This window comes from Montipora capricornis, chromosome 3 (genome assembly GCF_036669925.1).
Source record: "Montipora capricornis isolate CH-2021 chromosome 3, ASM3666992v2, whole genome shotgun sequence".
NCBI classification, from domain to species: Eukaryota; Metazoa; Cnidaria; class Anthozoa; order Scleractinia; family Acroporidae; genus Montipora; species Montipora capricornis.
Genome location: NC_090885.1, coordinates 26572760 through 26581333, shown reverse-complemented (window position 1 = coordinate 26581333; position 8574 = coordinate 26572760). Strand labels below are relative to the sequence as shown.

At 40.1% G+C, this 8574-nt stretch overlaps 1 protein-coding gene across 1 annotated transcript in view; it reads left to right on the top strand.

Moving 5' to 3' along the window:
- The first annotated feature begins 1218 nt into the window (after positions 1–1218).
- Positions 1219–8574, top strand: part of LOC138041242 (substance-K receptor-like) — a 32355-nt gene continuing 24999 nt past the window's right edge. Inside the window, exons 1-2 of the transcript XR_011130776.1 lie at positions 1219–1424; positions 7516–7588. The gene's annotated coding sequence lies outside the window, so the exon portion shown is untranslated. The remainder of the gene's footprint in view (positions 1425–7515; positions 7589–8574) is intronic.

Below are 8574 nucleotides of genomic sequence, written 5' to 3'. Positions count from 1 at the left end.
GAGTGACATAGTGTTAAACGATGAAAATTGTAGCTACGATTATTTCATGGGGGTTTGCTCTTTAGTATAGTTGCGATCAGAATGTGTCTTCTCCTAAGGTCATGAATTTGGTTTGGAACAGCTGAAAGGTGTTTGGTGCGCTAGGCCAACTAAGTTTTTCATTAGAAATGTTTTAATTAGTTTTTGGTGTCATTACGGTTATTTGTGTTTCACTCAGTGGTGTTTTTACCCTAACGAAGCCTTTTACTGTGTTTTTGGAAGCAATTTATTTTCAGTTCACCTCTGGGCCTTTTTTGACTCGTTCTCTCGGTTCCAGATCACATTCATGACAACAGCGGTCTCTTTTGGGTTCTTAATAAGTGTTTTTAATCTATATTCTAATATTTCTAAGTAATTAAAAATAACACCTGTAATTGTAGTTATTAGATGCGGTTACACTCACCATGGTAAATTCCATTTCCTATGGTAAATTATGCCGCGGTGCCTCACACTTGAGTTTTAGTATACCGCGTTAACTAGGGGTCACACGGTATACGAAGATTACCGAGGTAAAACGAAATCTCACGCAATTCATTGGCGGGAAATTTAATCACAACTTCGTCAGCATAGCGATTGGCTCTTGTACCTTGGGCATCAAAACACCCTTCCAACTTCCCACGTTAAATGTCATGGGCGCTTCCACTCATCTTTTGGACGTATCCATGGATATTAACACGGGAAATTTACCTCGGGAAGCGTCGGTCACACTACTAAATACAGTTTCCCGTGGTAAAAAGGCAATTTACCACTGTAAAAGTACCCCGTGTAACCGCACCTGTTGTCCTGTTCTGCCTGGAACACGTATGCCAGATAAATTTATGGAAAGGCGGCGCTTACGCTCGTCCTTTCCTCCTTTTTGTCAGTTGTTTAACTCTGTTATGTAATAAACGTAAATCGCCATTTTCTCCGTAAATTTGCTGTGTAACTTGGTTCTAGATATTGTAACTCGTTCCTTGTAATTTTTGTAACTTGTCGTACTCCGTTCGTGCTAGTCTGATGTTGACAAACCTGTAAGGTCTCGTCGAGGCAAGCGACTTTCTTTGTTGTGGAAAAATATGTTAATGTACTGACGCGCAGGCGTAGTGCGTCTTGCAGGCGTCATTTTGACGTGTGATTGGCACTTGATTGTTCAGTCCGATTAGGAACATAGAAAAAGAGCTGTCTAGTCGAAGATCGACCCGAGAAGACCAATAAAGATAAGAAACAGCCGGAGTGTTGCTGAGTCTTTTCTTCCCCCGAAAGATTATCCTTCAACAATAGATTCTCCTGCCAGATCATCCACGAAGTCATTAATAAGAGTGACGTAAAGTTACACGTCATCGCGGTTCGTTGACAAATAAACATTTTTATGAGCTTTTAAAAGCTGAACACGTCCAAGGAAACAGGTAAGCCCACCTCAACTGAAATCTGCATATAATTTGTCCTCTTCTGTATACTCAGTTGCTTTTCTTCCTACAGGATCCGGCCCGACTTCATACAAGGTTTTAGAAAACATGTTCTTTTGGTATTTAGTTCCTTACGTTCACTTGACACAAGTCAGTTTTACGGTGAAAGTTTGTGAGCATGGGTAATTACATGATTTCGAGTGCAATAGGCCATTTTCGAAATATCAAGTATTCAGCTTGATAGTGCGGCAGTGAGACCAAACACAATAGAAATAAGTTGGAATGAATGTGAAAAATATTTGCATAATTATCATCCTCTTTCCTTTGCCTTTGTCCTCTAAACCTCTCTTTCAAACTGAATTTTAACAAATCGAAGAAAGCCTATTTGGAATAAATGAGCAGGAGTAAATTCAAAGTCAAACAAAATTGCACGCGCCCGTAGAGAAAACGCAATTTGTAGTCTTTTAGAAAATTAACGAGCGCTTATTGTTTCCTAATTTCACGAAAGTAATCATGTAATTACTTCTTAATAATAGACATGGAAAAATACTGCGCAATCCTGTCGTAATCAAGCTACAAGCAACGCACGCGTACCTCGGAATCTAGCAAAAATTGCGCCATCCAGGGCGAACATTTGATTGCCTATCTGTATATCCACCAGTTTCTCCGGTACAACGAGAATACTTGTTTTAGTATATGCCACACAAGTTGAGTAATTTTCCTCGTTCTTATCGATAAAATTTGCTTCTTGGTAACCGAAGTCAAACGGGAAGACATTTTGTTTTTTTCCGTTTGCTTAGAGGTGAATAGTATTTGCTGTGCACCTCCGAGCTATCCAATCAGAATGCGCGGAAAGCATTATTCACTTGTGTGGTAAATACTAATTAACACTGAACTATTCACTTAAGTGGAGGTGGTTTCGCAGCTCTGTAAATATCAACTACTAAGGGAGTTTCATAAGCACGCGCGTTTTTGAGACGCGGACAGCAACCGGAAGAGAACATTTCGCGCGCTAGGACAGTGGTGTCTCCCAGATTTTTATACCAATCATCTCCAATGGAGAAAAGACACTTGGCAATGTAAATGTGGTTATTTGAAGACCAGTTAAAAAGGAAAACAGCCCACTTCCGGTTGCCGTCCGGGTCTCAAACACGCGCATGCTTAAGCTCCCTACTAGCCACCGACACGGAAATGAATAGTTGTTTTAGTATATGACTAAAACTGTGAGATAATACAGCGCAAAAAGATGATTTTAACTCGTTTGTTCTTGCAATGATTACAATATTTACGGGCGCAAATCCCTCGCAAGTTGCTCGGAGGTGAATAGCAAAGGATATTCGGAGTTTGACTGGCCAATCATAGTGCCCCTTCAACGCTATCCACTGTTTTATAATATACCAATTAACAATTATTCCATGAGTGCGCATTGGATATGAGGTGATAAACAGCCAACGAAGTTTGTAGCGCCGAGTTGGCTATAAGCACCTCTTATTATATACTCAACAAAATATCTTGTTTCTGATTGGCCAATGGCGAATGCATAAATAGGTTATAGAGTGCCATCCAGGTTATAGAGTGCAATACGGAGGTTGGTATGGAAACATCGGGGAAGCGCCATTGAAATTTGAACACCAAGGTGAAAAAAAAATGGCTGACAGTTGGTTTGCTTTGTCAAACCAAAACATCGTTGAGCACCTTAAAGAAAATGAGTAAAACAAAAACAAGTTGAAAGCTACACAGACCTGGTTGAATGTCTGGAAAACATGGGCGACTGAAAGAAAACTAAACCCAAAAGTGGAAGAATACGAGCACGAAAAAAGTAGCGCGTTTGAGTAATTTTGTTGAGAATATAACAAATAAAAAATCGTATGAACGCGAGTGCATTTCGTGATTTATGGTCACTCGTGATGTTTTGAAAGTTCTCAAATTGCATTCGCCTATGGCTCGTGCCATTTTGAGAACTTTCAAAACATCACTCGCGTTCATACGATTTCCTATACATATCCAATAAGCACGAATGGAATAATTGTTTTAGTAAAATACTTCACGATTAAAACACTGAGTTTCGTACCATTGAATAAGTTTATGCCGAACTTTGTCGCATTCTTTTGGATTGTCCAAAAGTTGCTGTATGTCCGTTGTTTTCAACCAATTTGCTGGACAAAACTTAAACTTCGCGCCGAATTTTATTATTTTGACACACTGACACTTGGTGCACTGCAACTGGGGGTTGAGAAAATACTAACTGGAAATATATAACGTACTATATACTAACCTACTAATAATTCTTTTTTTTCCTTGCCAAATTAGCTGCATCTTTTAACAATGAGACAACTTTATACCGCAGGACAAGTAAAAATAGAGCTGTAACCAGTATAGGACATATTAAAGTGAAAGAACGTTCTTTGGTTAAAAAAGCCTAAAAACATAAGCTTTTGGCTATCAATCTATAGCCTTCAACAAATGAAAAAGTTAGCGCGCGAACGGAAATATATAAGAAAAGGGGTGCGGTTTTTTTTTTGTTAGGTCTCATTACAATAGAATAGAGTATTGCCTAGGCAACAGTTTTGAGTTCTTTTCCGCGTCGACGGTTTTAGCTGTATGCCAAGATTCTAGTGGTTTTTGAACGCGGTAAAAAAATAATTGCCTTCGCCAATAACACAAGCATTATCGAAGTCAATGGAATGATTGTTTTGCCACGCGTAGTTGGCAACATTTGAACCCTTTGTATGGTTCTTCAAGTTTCGTTGATGTTGTTTTTTTTTTTCGGGTTTAGAAGCATCTTCCGGTTTGTCCTATGTAGTTCCAAGGACAGTCTTTACGTGAAATAATCATGAAATAAAACACAAAATCAGTAGGGCCTCGACCCTTCTTTTCCGGGCATCCAACCTCCTGAGCAGCCGTGAAGGAAAAACACGTGAAACCAACCACCGTCAGGGCCGCGTTAGAACCTAACGGCTACCCATCGCCTGTTTTTTCTAACATTCTCAATAGGAAGCCACCCCCATCTACAGTTCTTCCACCAGAAGAACTGGTTCCTATGTTTTTCAAATGGGCCGAACCATCGGATACGTACCAGGGTTATGTATGCCCCCCTTATCACAGTGGCCTAACCGAACCTCTTACGAGATTACTCCGTAACATTGAAATCCGCGTGGTCAACAAACCATTCAAAACTCTTGAACAAGAATTCCCGTCTCAAAAGTACAGACAACCTTCCTATCACCAATGTGGTGTTGTTTATAAAATTCAATGTAAAGACTGTCCTTGGAACTACATAGGAGAAACCGGAAGATGCTTCCAAACCCGAAAAAAGGAACATCAACGAAACTTGAAGAACTATACAAAGGGCTCAAATGTTGCCAACCACGCGTGGCAAAACAATCATGCCATTGACTTCGATAATGCTTGTGTTATTGGCGAAGGCAATTACCGCGTTCGAAAAACACTAGAATCTTGGCACACAGCTAAAACCGTCGAAGCGGAAAATAACTCAAAACTGTTGCCTAGGCAATACTCTATTCTATCGTAATGAGACCTCATTTACATTTTTATCTCCAAGCCTTTTTCACACTTCTTTTTTTATTCTATTTTTAAAAAGATCGCACCCCTTTTCGTATATATTTCCGTTCGCGCGCTAATTTTTTCATTCGTTAAAAGTTATAGACTGGTAGCCGAAAGCTTATGTTTTCAATCTTTTTTAAACAGAGAACGTTTTTTCACTTTAATTTATTCAGAACGTTTGGTTTTCGTGGTCGTGCACTTTATACAAAACTTTAGTTTCTAAAGAATCTGTGGTACTGTTTCGAGCGTTAGCCATTCGTCGGAGCGAAGGACTCCGACGAAGGGCTAACACTCGAAACGTCAGCTTTCCAAATCTTTCACGGTGGTTATTCGACCTTTATCAACTCGTTTGATAAAATCAATTTCTAGAGCACTTTATGGGTGCACTACAAACTATGTCACCGAGTTGTAAGAGAGAGTGAGTGTTAGTACGTGGTGGCAAATAGGGCCGCAGCGCAGGTCTGTTGGAAGCGTGCGAGGGTTGTCCAATACACATGAACTGAGTCGGGTCGCCTTTTTCGTGAAGACGACCCGTCAAGCGGAAGTCGGGTCGTGGTGTTTGCGGAAGTAAAGTAACAGGAAGTTGCTATTTTAAAGAAGGTTCGAGGAACTTTCTGAAAATGGTGACGGGTCCTTACCTAGTTCGTGAAGAGCCGTCATTTGAAAAGTCGACCCGACTATTGGAAATGTCAGGTGGTGAGGGACTTAGAAAAAAACATAGTGGAGGCGGCGAGGCCCGCTGAAAATGTTGACGGGTCGTGATGACCCGTCTAGTTCTTGACGAGCCGTCATTTGAAAAAGTCGACCCGACGTTTGAAAATGTCAGGTGGTGAGGGACTTAGAAAAAAAATCGTTTATTTGTGAAGATAGTCGAGGCGGTGAAGCCGCCTGGAAATGTTGAGGGGTCGTGACGAGCCGTTTCTTGAAAGGTCGAACTGATTGTTGGAAATGTCAGGGGGTGAGAGACTTTGAAAAAATCGTGTATTTGAAGATACTGGAGGCTTTGAGGCCGGCTGAAAATGTTGACGGGTCGCGACGACCCATCTACTTCGTGACGGGCCGTCATTTGAGGTGGTGATGTCCATCCACCGGCACACAGTTCTTTCGTTATTCATATTTATGTTACTCGTTTGCGATCGTCGCGTAATTTTGAAGCGCTAGCCTCTAAGGTGAAATACAAATTAAACATTTTAAAGACACAGGATAATAACAAGTACGGCGGGTGTGAGCTTACAATTGTGGCTGGAAACGAATTTGGCAAGACTTTGTTGTAGGTTTGTTATTGTATTTGGTCCCTTGCGAGTAATTTTGCCATTTTAGTTTTTGATATTCCAAGGTACACCTCATTTTTTATTTTTTTTTACATGACAAAAAGATTGCGAAAAAACGTTTCTACTAGACAAAGTTAGAAAAGAAGACGACTCTACGAATAAATTATCTCAAATTAGAAGCTGTCCACAAATGGCTTTATGTCTCAAAAACTCAAATGCAAATTTCATCGAATGAGGCGCACGATTTCAGTTCGTTTACAGCGAGTTTTCATCCCTTTTCGCTGAAATTTGGCAAGAATGTTGCCCGATAATGTGGCAAAAAACCCGTGTCGGGGAGTATTTATTTGTTGCCTCCTTCGAAAGTAATAAGTATTTAAGAAAAGGTACTGCGCGTTTTATAAAAAGTTAAAGTTTAACAGTGAATAAAAACAAATCAGACATTTAATCAAAATGCCTCGACACGGTTTTTCTGATCAAGGTGTGAAGAAAACGTAGTTTCCGGTTAAATTCTGACCGGAAACGAACTCAATTTGTGAAACTACATACTTTTGGAAAATGATGGCTATTTTAGGAAAGGTATTTTATTTACTAATAATCGGGATCTACAATTCCTAACCTTCCAGAAAATATATACTTTATTGGGGTTTTTATGAAACGTGTGACCGTGAAGCAACGACAACGCGAGGTTGCAAAACTCATGAAATGACTTGTTATGCTGCGTTCTTCCAACATATTAGCATTCCGTTTTTCATGAAGAATTTAAATCTGTTAACGACTTCGACGCGTTTAGGTGATTAATATTGGGCAATGGTTTTGAAGTTCTTTATTTGCTTGGGTAGCAATCGTGCTGGTTTACCTTTTATTTGTGGATGTTCTGAAACGTGAATGCATAATTTCTTGAGGCCGGACATGGGGTGGAAAATGCGGGCCATTGTTTGTACATATTTTGGGCGTATGTGTTTTAATGAGTACTGGTGTGGAAGGGGTTTTTACAACGTAACTCTTAGAATTCGTATATGGTAGAGTAAGGTAGTAGAATTTGAAGTCTGACTTTCCAAATTAAAGATAAACCAAGTCATTAGGAAACGGTGTTGGTGCTCTCGATGACTTTGTTAAGCTGAAAGCAACTAAAAGTGCTGCTATAATCGTCACTTTGTTCTTAGATAGGAAGTAATTACTTTGCAAATATCGTTGCTTCTATGCGAAGGATGGAGTAGTTGGGAAAGAATCTGCACAGCATTTTCGTTTAATTTCAGGGTCTTTCAGTGTTAGCAGCCACTTTCTCCTTGCAATACCATAGGAGTTTTGTCACTAGTGCTTTAATAAACGGTAAGTGTTTTGATGGTATCACTTTGCGTTGAGAATTGAAGAATTTGAAACAGTCATGGGGTTTGCGTGTAAATGTGTTTATTTTAAAAGTTATTATTAACTGAAACATAGTACCTCAAATTATTGGCGGTTGTTGGAATTTTAAAGATGTAGGTATCGCTGACGGAAGCATGAAATATTTTATAATGATATCGAAATGGTAAGGTAGTATGAAATATTTGCAGTAGCTATCCTTTAATACCAGCAATAATCTAATTTAGACATATCACAATTAATTTTGACAACTGGCATTATTTCGAGGCGGGGGGGGGGGGGGGGGGTTGGTATATTCGACACTGACTTCCTGAATGGATTGAAGTGCAGGGGTCATTGTCAGCGGGGGAACGCTTTCTTTTCTTTGTTGGTGTAGCAGGATTCAGTTTTCTGCTGGTATAATCCTCCATGTGTCTTGCGCTGAATGTGTGTAAGGAGCAGAAAGCAAAATCCATAAGTTATTGACGGGTGTATAAAAGATGCGAACTTCTTGGAAGGGTTATAAATGAGTGACAAACAGTTGGCGGAGAAACGGGCAAGACAACTAGATTTTATCTTCAATAACGCAGGTACAAAGAGACACGTCTGGTTCTACTACGACCTCGATTACCTGAAGTATCTGTACCTGGATGGTCTTCCACGCGACCCGCCAGGACAGGCAAGACACTGATCGCCGAATCCCCCCCCCCCCCCCCCCCCCCGAAAAAAACAAATACGGCTCCACACGTTCTAAAGTCGTGACCAAGTAGTTATCCCCCCGCACGTTATAGGTATGCTCTCCTTTTGTACAAGGTCTAAAGGAGGGAATAAAGAACGAGGCAGTACACATTTGTGATTATTATGGTTTTGATTCTTAAATCTCACAATATCATGATAATATCAAAATATCACCGTGAGATGTTTGCCTGGAGGTGATTAAGTGTTGAGGGGTTTGATATTTAGACATATCATGA